Below are 11281 nucleotides of genomic sequence, written 5' to 3' on the forward strand. Positions count from 1 at the left end.
CGACTAGCTGAGTCTATCTGGACATGCGTGTCCGTCCGTCTGTCCATTACAATTTGTAAACACGATACAGGTCACAGTTATGCACCAATCTTCACGAAATTTTGCATGTAGGATGGGTTCTGCCCAATGAAAACCCTTATGGTTTTTGGTAAAGATCGGTTAATATTTAGGGGATGAAATGGACCAAATACCTAATTCTTTTCCGTTTTTCTGGTCGCTCCAGAGGCCTCAATTATGGCCCAAACATCGCCAGTTTTTGCATGGAGAAGGGATCGGGCTAAAGAGTAAACATGCCTGTTTTTATAAAGATCGGTCCTGACTTTTGTGTGAAAAATGACAAAATTTGAATTATATATCGTATAAATTTACTACTGAAAGACATAGACCCGAGAAGTTGACAGAATATCCAAGAGGAGTCGTTGACCTTTAAACTGATACCAATTATATTGTCGTATGTACTCGGATGGAGTTACACATAAATATTTACAGGTGCTTGCGTATTGAAAATTTCCATGAGGACCCAGGTTTGGCCAAAGAAAACGCCTTTAATTTTCGGTGATAATTAGATAATAATTTTGGGATAATTTTCTGCCCAGAATACTTAATTTTTGGTGTTTTTTCGTGTCGATCTATAGGCCACAATTGAAAGCCGAACATCACAACACAACCCATGGTGAAGGGACTCTGGACAAGTAATTAGAAGAGATGTACTGAATATTAGTAATATTTGTTGACCTCTAGTCGGTCAAGAGGGTGCAAATATCGCGAAATATTACCCACGCTCCGAATATAGAACAACAAAAAATTAGATTTTCATTTCATTAGATTATCATTTGGTGGGCCCTGTCCGACTATACAGCTCCCCTCATTATTTTTAATTGAATATTACGAGTTTTTGGAGGGTGGAAAATGTGTTGACATATCCTAAGGTAAAGTGTATAACAAATTTGCCACCTCGAAATATTCACCTGAGAAGTCATATTTGCTAGAAAATCTCCTTAACAAAAATGTTATCCTCCTCTCATTATTCTGGTTTTGGGTAAGTTTTTCCAAGGAACTGGTTGTAATTTGATATTTTGTGCTCACATTCGGTGTTAAATCTTTCCACTGTAATATCTGTACTCGTTTTGTTATAGTCCCCATATAAAGGTACTCTCATTTCGAAGTTCGGTGCATTCAAGGTCCAATTTTCCAACATGAGAGCTTGTAGTTTGATAATTTGTTTTCTTCTGGAAGACATTTACCACGATATAGCACCACAGAAAAGTCTCGATCAATTTTAGAAATTTTTAATTTTCCCTCATTGTGGAGAATATAAATAGTTCGATATAAAGTCAGTTCGGATTTAAGAGGATACAACCTCGTAGCAGAATATTTTGAATATTGTTTATTGTTTGGACATAATCCCAATAAAAATGTCCCGCTCCAATTTAGGTATTTTCAAAGTTGCTGCAATTCAACATTCCGAATTTTTGGTAGAGGGTTTCAAAAGGCCATAGGCACTTATCAACCATCTTTTAGTGCTAATTGAAAATTATATAGATTACATATATTATATAGATTACATCTATAATGACAGGTACTAGAAATGAAAATATAGGGAACATACCAAAAAGTGGACCTATATCGACATGTCTAAAAACGGATTATGTAAACCATAATACAAATTTCAGAAATTTTTAATTGATAATTCAAATTCGAAGATTTGGAATATCGGTCTACTCCTTCTGAAACCTCCACACAGGGACTAGGTCTAAATGCGGCTATAGTTCATTATCGAACCATAAGTTGTAATTTTTTTATCTCGCTATCCTCCGCAGGTGAAATGATTACAACAGAATCTTAGAACCAAACTAAAAACGCGGATTTGTTACCATATACGACTACAAAATACCAAATTGCAGCAAATTCGGATGAAAAACGCTCTCAAGAACCCCAAAATACCGAAAATTGGGGGTACCCTTATATGGGGGCTATCCGAAAAAATTGACCTATTTTCATAATTTTTTGGAGAGATTTTGTACCTATTAATAACTCAAAATACTAAATTACAGCTAATTGGGCGGAAAAATACGACCGAAAACCCCAAAATACTGAAAATTGGGAGGTACCGTTATATGGGGGCTACCAGAAATAGTGGACCTATATTCATATTTTTTTTGTGGAGACATTTAGTACCCAATAATAACCCAATGTACCAAATTTAAGCGAATTCGGCTGAAAACCCGAAATTTGGGAGCTATATGGGAGCTATGCCTAAACGTGGACCGATATATCCCATCTTCGAACTTGACCTGCCTGCAGACAAAAGACAACCTATGCCAAAATTTCAGCACCCTATCTCAATTCCTTCAGAAGATAGCGTGATTACAACAGACGGACGGACAGACGGACGGACATGGCTAGATCGTCTTAGAATTTTACCTTTATCAAGAATATATATACCTTATAGGGCCGGAAATGAATATTTCGATGAGCTACAAATGGAATGACAAAATTAATATACCATCCATACTATGGTGGAGGGTATAAAAATATATTATTATAGTAAATATATTGCTATTATTAAGAAAATTGCCTATCGATAAATAAATTACGCAGACACCAAATTCCGCTACTTTTGAATCGGGAAAGTATACAAACATAAACGATGTTAATGGAAAATTTATACCCCCAGTCTTAAGGCTAATAATTTAATATAGAACCACGTGCTTATTGATTTCCACGTGTATAGGTTAAGAAAAATAAAGAAAATGACTGTCCTACAACACAAACATATTAGACACTCGTAGGATTTCCTCATCTGAAGTTTTGTAGTCCTCGTCGTATTATAAATAGATTAATATATCGAACAAGGATGTTATTATTAAAATTTAATTCCTCGATGCGCGTTGCTGCAGCCTCATTACACATACACACTCAAAAACCAAAGATGTGCGCATAGAATACCCTGGCAATCAATAAATATATTCCCTACCATTTAAAAATTGAATAAAAACTGGAATGCTGATAAATAGGCATGTGACACATCAGAAGAACTTCAGCATATCTACGAATACAAAAGGATCAAGGACATTTTGTAGCAAATAATTTTTTATTTACATCCCAAAATGGAAATTTACAATTTGTGTGTAGTTGACAATTACAACAATGAGAACACGTGTAATGGCTTATCGGAGGTAATCAGATTTACAGGCGTGTGTTCCGTATTTTCTATGCTTTGTTGTTTTTTTTTTGCGTTTTATTTATTCTCTTTGGTTGGAAGTGTAATGTCAACGACATTTGGTTTACAAAAGAGTCTCATTTGTAAAAGTTGGTAGTTCGTGTTCGTTTTTGTTGACTATTTCTGTGTAAAGGAATTAAGAATCCTTACATACGCACGAGGATGTTTTTTATTTGCCAATGTTTATTGCTGTTTAGGCGACAAATATACCACACGCCTTGCAATTGCAAATTCTGCTTGGAGAAATAAAAACAAAATACGTTCTGGGTTATGGCTTGCAAAGAATGGTAAGTAATGAAAAGTGAACTGCACCAGACTGCAATAATTAAGGGTGTTGTTAGTTAGTAAACCAAACAACAATTAAGCAACAGACTCAACGCCAATTCGAACTTCCATGGAAAAAATATCAACCTACATGTAGAAGGGTAGTAAATTTATTTTCAAATAAATAAAAGCCGACTTGAGAGTTTCGTACATTTTTCGAATGAAGAAATTTTTTGTTCGAAGATACATCCCAACGGAATTTTAGAATTATTTCAAGAGGTAAAAGTCCCTACAAGAAATCGGAATGCCAAATTACTGCCTCCTTGATGGGTACTATGCAAAAATGGCGGCACAGAAAATTTATTGCAGTCATTTTGGCTTAAAGAAAAACTTCAAGATAACCCAGATAGTCATAGTCTCTGAAAATTATTATAATCCACGTCTCTGAAAAATGTATAATCCACGTCTATGAGTATCATAGTTTTTGAAAAATTAATAAAGAATCCACGCCTACGGCTCTCATAGTCTCTTTGAAAATCACGCCTATGACTGTCAACTCTAGTACTCAGATTTCCTCTATAGGCACTATTTTTACAACAGTATACTCGGATGGGGCCGACCATATTATACAAAACTTCCACGAAAATCTAACTTTGTGTGGTTCTACATTCTGAGCTTGGGTAAAATTTCTCGATATTTGCACGTTTTTGGCCGACTAGAGGTCAACAAATATTACTTATATTCAGTACAGCCCTTCTAATGACTACTCCACATTCCCTTCACCGTGGGTTGTATTGTGTTCGGCTTTCAATTGTGGCCTATAGATCGACTCGAAAAAAATACAAAATACAATACAAGTTTTTGGTCCAATTCATCCCAAAATGACTATAGGCGTTGTACTTGACTATAACTGGAACCCCACGGAACATTTCAAAGCGATCAGCGCTATATTTCCACCCTCTAGTGTGGTAATGGGTTACTAAATAATATATTAATACGTAAGAACCTGTAAAAATTTACGCGTAACTCCCACATCCGAGCATATACGACAATATAATTGGTATCGATTTAAAGCCCAACCACTCCTCTTGGATATACTATCAACTTCCCGGCTCTATGTCCTTCAGGAGTAAATATATACGCTATAGAATACATTTTTTTTTAATTTTTCACACAAAAGTCAGGGTCCATTTGACCCGCTAAATATTGACCGATTCTTATCAAAACAGGCATGCTTATTCCTTAGCCCAATCCCGTTGTCCGTGTAAAATTTCACGATGTTCGGACCATAACTGCGACCTGTGGAGCGACCAGAAAATCAGACAAAAATAAATTTATTGGTCAATTTCACCCCCTAAATATTAACTTGTCCTTTCAAAAAACAATAGGGGTCTTCGTTGGCCAGAACCCATCCTACATGCAAAATTTCGTGAAGATTGGTCCATAACTGTGGCCTGTATCGTGTTTACAAGTTATAATGGACAGACGGACGGACACACATGTCTAGATCGACTCAGCTAGTCAAGATATGACGACCGGTATGCTTAAAGGTGGGTCTAGGGCCAATATTTCGCGGCGTTACAAACTCTTGGGGCTGCACAAAGCTATAATACCCTGACAACATAGTTGTGTTGGGTATAATGAGTTTGTGGTACATATCTTACGACTAACCAAATATGTCCCTATCACAACAAGGTTAGGTAATACGATTAAGAGTCGCATATGATTGCACTTTAATGTAAAGAGAGTCAATGTTCTCTTCGAAAAAACAAGGGTTCATTGTAACCTATTTAAAGTTGAAGGTAAACATATGGGAAGCGTGTGTTTGATGTGTTTCAGTATAACATAGGATGTAGTGTTGCATATTGTCCTAGATCCTGTAATGTACTGATGTTTTACTTTGAGGGGGAGGCAGTAAAAATGGTTTTCTTAATTTATTCAAATTTGAAAAACGAAAGCCAGTATACTCGTATGTATATACTTCTGGCTTAGTATAAACTATGTGTTGCCTGGCACTTTTTGTTATTTACTTTGGAAAAGGATATGTCAGTTCATTTTCATCTGAAGAGGACGTTAAATTGGCATTCCGGTTTCTTAGAAGGTCAAAAACTTCGGCTCCGAAAATTTTCTATATAGATCTCTGTTTTGACATAGTTTTATACAAAGGTCCAGATTTTGTCAGAAACTTTTCTATTGAGATCCATGTTTAGAAATAGTATCTAAAGGCACAACCAATAAAGGTGCGTTGAAGATCCTAATTTCAAAGAATGATACGAATTTTTTTGAAATTAATTGAACATTTGATCCTATATCATACAAAGCTGTACAAATTCCATACATACGTCATAACTCTATATAGACCGATTTGTCAACATTTCGGACAATCATTTTTCATTTCGAAATTTTAAAACTATGCTCGTTAACGTAAATATTTATTTAATCTGTTAAGCCAATATTCCATTCATTAATCAATAATATTTGTGCAGGTATTCTAAATTTTTCAGTTGGAAATTAATAATGACATTTCACATTTGCAGGAAAAAAAAAACGTTTGTATATATCACATCGATTAATTACAACTAATCGATATTTAATTAGCAAATGTGGGTTCTCAAAACACAAGAATTTCAAATTAACATTTATGTGGTTGATATTAAACAATCACTATTCTATGCTCTACAAATTAACCTCGGAATCTTTAGTTAAAAGAAAAATAACAAACAAAGCCTCCGCTACAAATTAAAATTCTGTTTCTTTTTGACAAAAATATCTAAACAAACATATTGAAAATAAAAATTGGAATATTTATCTTCATATATATATGATCGTTCAATCATCAAAAGGCAGCCTTAATCGTAGTATAACAGATGCGTATTTTATATAGATTTCTATTGATATTAAATGATTTTGATTTATGTCGACCCAAAGAAATGAACAAAAAATCGGTATTTAGACTTGTGTTTAATATTAGGATTTGACTCGATGAATATTAAATTTAATAATAAATCACAGGCTGAGGTGACATTTTCGTGTCATTAGTAAATAAATTCTATTCAAAAAACAAGAACAATGAATGGTTAGCTTTTAGCATTCAAAATATTTATAAAGTGAAGAAATATAAGAAGACATAAGTCCACATTATTGGTTATCATTAAAGAGTTGCAGATGCATGAAAAATATCGATCACCATTTTAAAAGCTATGTTTCAAATTAGTATTTTGAAAACGTATAATATTTGTAACGCCGCGAAATATTGGCTCTAGACCCACCATTAAGTATACCGATCGTGACATGTGTGTCCGTCCGTCCATTATATTTTGTGAACACGATACAGGCCACAGTTATGGACCAATCTTCACGAAATTTTGCATGTAGAATGGGTTGTGGCCAATGAAGACCCCTATTGTTTTTTGGAAAAAAGCGGTTAATATTTAGGGGATGAAATGGACCAAAAACTTTATTTTTGTCGGTTTTTCTGGTTGCTCCAGAGGCCGCAATTACGCGCAAACACTGTGAATTTTTTCATGGAGAAGGGGTTCGGGCCAAATGATAAGCATGCCTGTTTAGATAAAGATCGGTCAATATTTAGCGGGTCAAGTGGACCCTGACTTTTGTGTGAAAAATGACAAAATTTGTATCCTATAGCGTATAGATTTACCCTTGAAGGATATTGACCCGGGAAATTGATGCTATACCCGAGAGGAGTGGTCGACCTTTAAATTGATTCCAATTTTATTGTCGGATGTTGGAGTTACACTTAAATGTTTACAGGTGCTTACGTACTCAGATATTATTTAGTAACCCAGTTACCACACTAGAGGGTGGAAATACAGCGCTCATCGCTTTGAAAATTTTCACTAGTATCCAGGTATGGTCAAGGACAACGCCTATAATTTTTGGTGATGATCAGATAATAATATTGGGATGAAGTGGACCGAAAACGTATTTTTTTCGAGTCGATCTACAGTCAACAATTGAAAGCCGAACATCACAAAACGACCCACGTTGAAGGGAATCTGGAAAAGTAATTAGAAGGACTGTGCTGAAAAGTAGTAATATTTGATGACATCGCGAAATATTGCCCATGCTCAGAATGTGGTGCCACAGAAAGTAAGATGTTCATGGAAGTTGTGTAGGGTATTATATGGTCGGCCTCGTCCGACTATACTGCTCCGCTCACTGGTTTTTACATTTGTATACCCTACACAACTATGTTGTCAGGGTATTATAGCTTTGTGCAACCCCAAAAGTTTGTAACGCCGCGAAATATTGGTCCTAGACCCACCTTTAGGTATACCGATCGTCATATCTCGACTAGCTAAGTCGATCTAGACATGTGTGTCCGTCCGTCCATTATATTTTGTAAACACGATACAGGCCACAGCTATGCACCAATCTTCACGAAATGTTGCATGTAGAATGGGTTCTGGCAAATGAAGACACCTATTGTTTTTGGTAAAAATCGGTTAACATCTAGGGGATGAAATGGACAAAATACTTAATTTTTATCCGGTTTTCTGGTCGCTCTAGAGGCCGCAATTATGACCCAAACATGGCGAATTTTTACATAGAACATTTGTATTCTATAGCGTATAGATTTACCCCTGAAGGATATAGACGCGACCTCTAGTTGGTCCATATGGTTCAAATATCGCGAAATATTGCCCAAGCTCAGAATATAGATCCACAGAAAGTTAGTTTTTCGTGGAAGTTGTGTAGGGTATCATATGGTCGGCCAGTCCGTCTATACTGCTCCGTTACTGGTTTATAATTTTATTGGATGAAAGCAACAAATGTCGGAAATAGCATCAAATTTTAGAATAAGTTTAGATTTGTTCGAAATGGCCATTTTTGGCACGAATTATGAAGGCCAAAGGTATTTTGGCCCACACCCGGCGAAGCGCTTGCTTGAGGTTATTAAAACTTTGGTATTTTTATTGCCAACCTTGCTTTCCATAATACTCCAGACACAATAGTCCAACGGATTGGTATCCGGAGATTTTGGTGGCCATTGTACTCTGGAAATGAAGCGAGAAACCTCATTTTGTAACCATTCTTAGGTGCTTGCGCGCTGAGTGCGATGGTGCTGAGTCCTGTTGGAATGTCCAAGGTCTGCGGCCAAAATGTTTGCGTGCCCAAGGTTTTAATACACCCTCTAGAATATTTTCCCCATATATTCGATTGATACGAGCGGAGACCGACCATCGGCTGTTATGGCGGTCCACACCATCACCATGGCCGGCGTTCTGGTGGCCAACCGAAGGTGCACATTTTCAGTCGACCTCTTTGGCAAGTAAACACGATCATTTTGTTTAAAGTTCGTTGCAGTTTTTTTCATCTCACCGTGTAAAGGTCCAATGCATTTATTACAAGGACTGAACATTATCTGATAAATGACATTTCATAAGATGTCCATATTATTATCAAAATTTTCAACTTATTATTAAACAATATAAATGATTTTCCATACAAAACAAATGTATTCCTTCCAAGAAAGAAAAAACACCACCAACACAACCACAATTCATTGTTCGGCTGTGTTTTGTTTTGGTATCGTTCTCCATCTCCCCCTTACTTGGGTTTGTTATTTTTGCAACCGTTTATTTGACTACTATTTAAGATCTTAACAACTGCCGACTTTCTACTCAATCGATTGTTTTTTTTTTTTTTTGTTTGTTTTGCATTCCATTGTTTCATTATTTCAGATATTCGTACCGACCTCTGCATTGGTGTTATAAAATTCGCATATGAATTTTCCAAATTATTTCGATATAAATGATAAATCAAAGAAGAAACAAGACATAACAGAGATGAAGCAAACGTAAAATCAAAAGAAAGAAGAATAAAAACGACAAAGAGTTTAATGTGCTCATAGAAACGCGCACTCTCTCTCTCTCTCTATAAAAAAACCAGTATTTAAAGCACTAATGCTTAAAATAGTACGATAGCGGTGATGACTATCTCTCACTTTCGCTCTTGCACACTTACTCTCAATTTAGTTCTGTTCAACTCTGATTTAAATTTATGAATTGAATTCATAAAATGCAAAAACCCCGACTTCGGGACACTATTCATAGAGATTCCTCAGCTTGATGACCATTTTAATTTTACCTTTTAATACGCCCATTCTAAAAAACCCATACTCATAAACAATAGCCAAATTTAAGGTGTCTTAATAAATATGAAGAACACTGTATGCCTTTACGTTATATATTTAAAACATTATTTAGATTTTGTATGCAAAACACTATTTATTTGCATTTTCGCATATCAACAGACGTACTCCTACCGGAGTACTGCTAAAGGAACGTGATACACGTTACGTTGTGGACATACCGCCAAAAAGGTGTTTTCTTCAACACTCTTTATTTTATTACCTCAAATCAAAGAATTATGAAATTTTATGACAAAAGAGAAGAAAAACATTTAATTCGTGATTCAAGAAGAAAGTCCAGTAAATTGAATTTGAACTTAAATATGGGAAGTATACCATTTTTAAAAATTCACATAATTCAGGTGACCAAACAAATTTAAAAAACGTGTTTTTATTTAATTTTTATTAATATTGAAGATATGTTTCTAATTAGTCTATGTTACAAAAAAAAAAAAAACAAACGAATAACTACATTTGTTAAAGGTCACTGACTTTTTGCGTAGGTCAATTGCCTGCTACATTGGTAATGTGAAATGATTTACGAGTATATTAATATAAACATACGGGCGTTGAAATGTGATCGCCAGTTGTCATGTTGTTATAAGTAAATAATAAATAATACTAAATGTTAATGATGATGATATTTATCAAGAAACTTAGATCATATTTAATACATATTTTTTCATATATGTGGGGTTAATGATAAATGTACACAATGTTCAAAATGACAGTCAGATTATTTGTATGTTATAATTTCGAGTCAAATCATAATTAAAATACAAACTTACAAAAAAAAGTCAGTCACTACAAGAAAAATCTGCTCTAAACAGGAATGTTCCGGTGTGATGCCCAATGTCCGAACCTTGACACGTTTGAATTTAATTCGTAGATGCAATTTCGCAACAATAGTCGACATAAATACAACTTATCAAGTAAAGACATTTGTAAGCCACATTGCCCAATATGCCTGATGAGCCGCTTAACCAACGGCGAAACGCGTCGCATAGTGGTGTGAATGTAGTATCTCTCTGGCTTTCCTTTTCATTGCAACTCCGATCATGTAGCTCATCTCGAAAGAGAAATTAATAATAATAAAAAAAAAACATTTACATGAATGATCCCTCGCCCTAAAAAGGCATAAAACTCAAAAATTCAGCTTGAGCCCGGCTGGGATTTGAACCCTGGTTCCCATGGCATCTGTTGGTGTCCGGTGCCTTAGCGTTCAAAGCCACTTCCTTATCTTCCTAAGGTTGCACAATATGCAGTTGCATACCATTGAAGAAAAATATTGTAGTCTGTATGGAAAAAAAGTCAGTCACTACAAGAAAAATCTGCTCTGAAAAGGAATGTTCCGGTGTGATGCCAAATGTCCGAACCTTGACACGTTTGAATTTAATTCGTAGATGCAATTTCGCAACAATAGTCGACATAAATACAATTTATCAAGTAAAGACATTTGTAAGCCACATTGCCCAATATGCCTGATGAGCCGCTTAACTAACGGCGAAACGCGTCGCATAGTGGTGGGAATGTTGTATCTCTCTGGCTTTCCTTTTTATTGCAACTCCGATCATGTAGCTCATCTCGAAAGAGAAATTTATAATAAACAAGTGAAAAAGCGGTAAGTTCGGCCGGGCCGA

General features: G+C 35.5%; 1 long non-coding RNA gene across 1 annotated transcript in view; it reads right to left on the reverse strand.

Moving 5' to 3' along the window:
• Positions 1-8805, reverse strand: part of LOC133327588 (uncharacterized) — a 29681-nt gene extending 20876 nt beyond the window's left edge. Inside the window, exon 1 of the long non-coding RNA XR_009754261.1 lies at positions 8676-8805. This is a non-coding gene — a long non-coding RNA (uncharacterized LOC133327588). The remainder of the gene's footprint in view (positions 1-8675) is intronic.
• Positions 8806-11281: the final 2476 nt, after the last annotated feature.

The sequence above is a fragment of the Musca vetustissima genome, unplaced genomic scaffold (genome assembly GCF_032173495.1).
Source record: "Musca vetustissima isolate MV318-11 ecotype Yass unplaced genomic scaffold, APGP_CSIRO_Mvet_v1 utg63109, whole genome shotgun sequence".
Lineage (NCBI taxonomy): Eukaryota > Metazoa > Arthropoda > Insecta > Diptera > Muscidae > Musca > Musca vetustissima.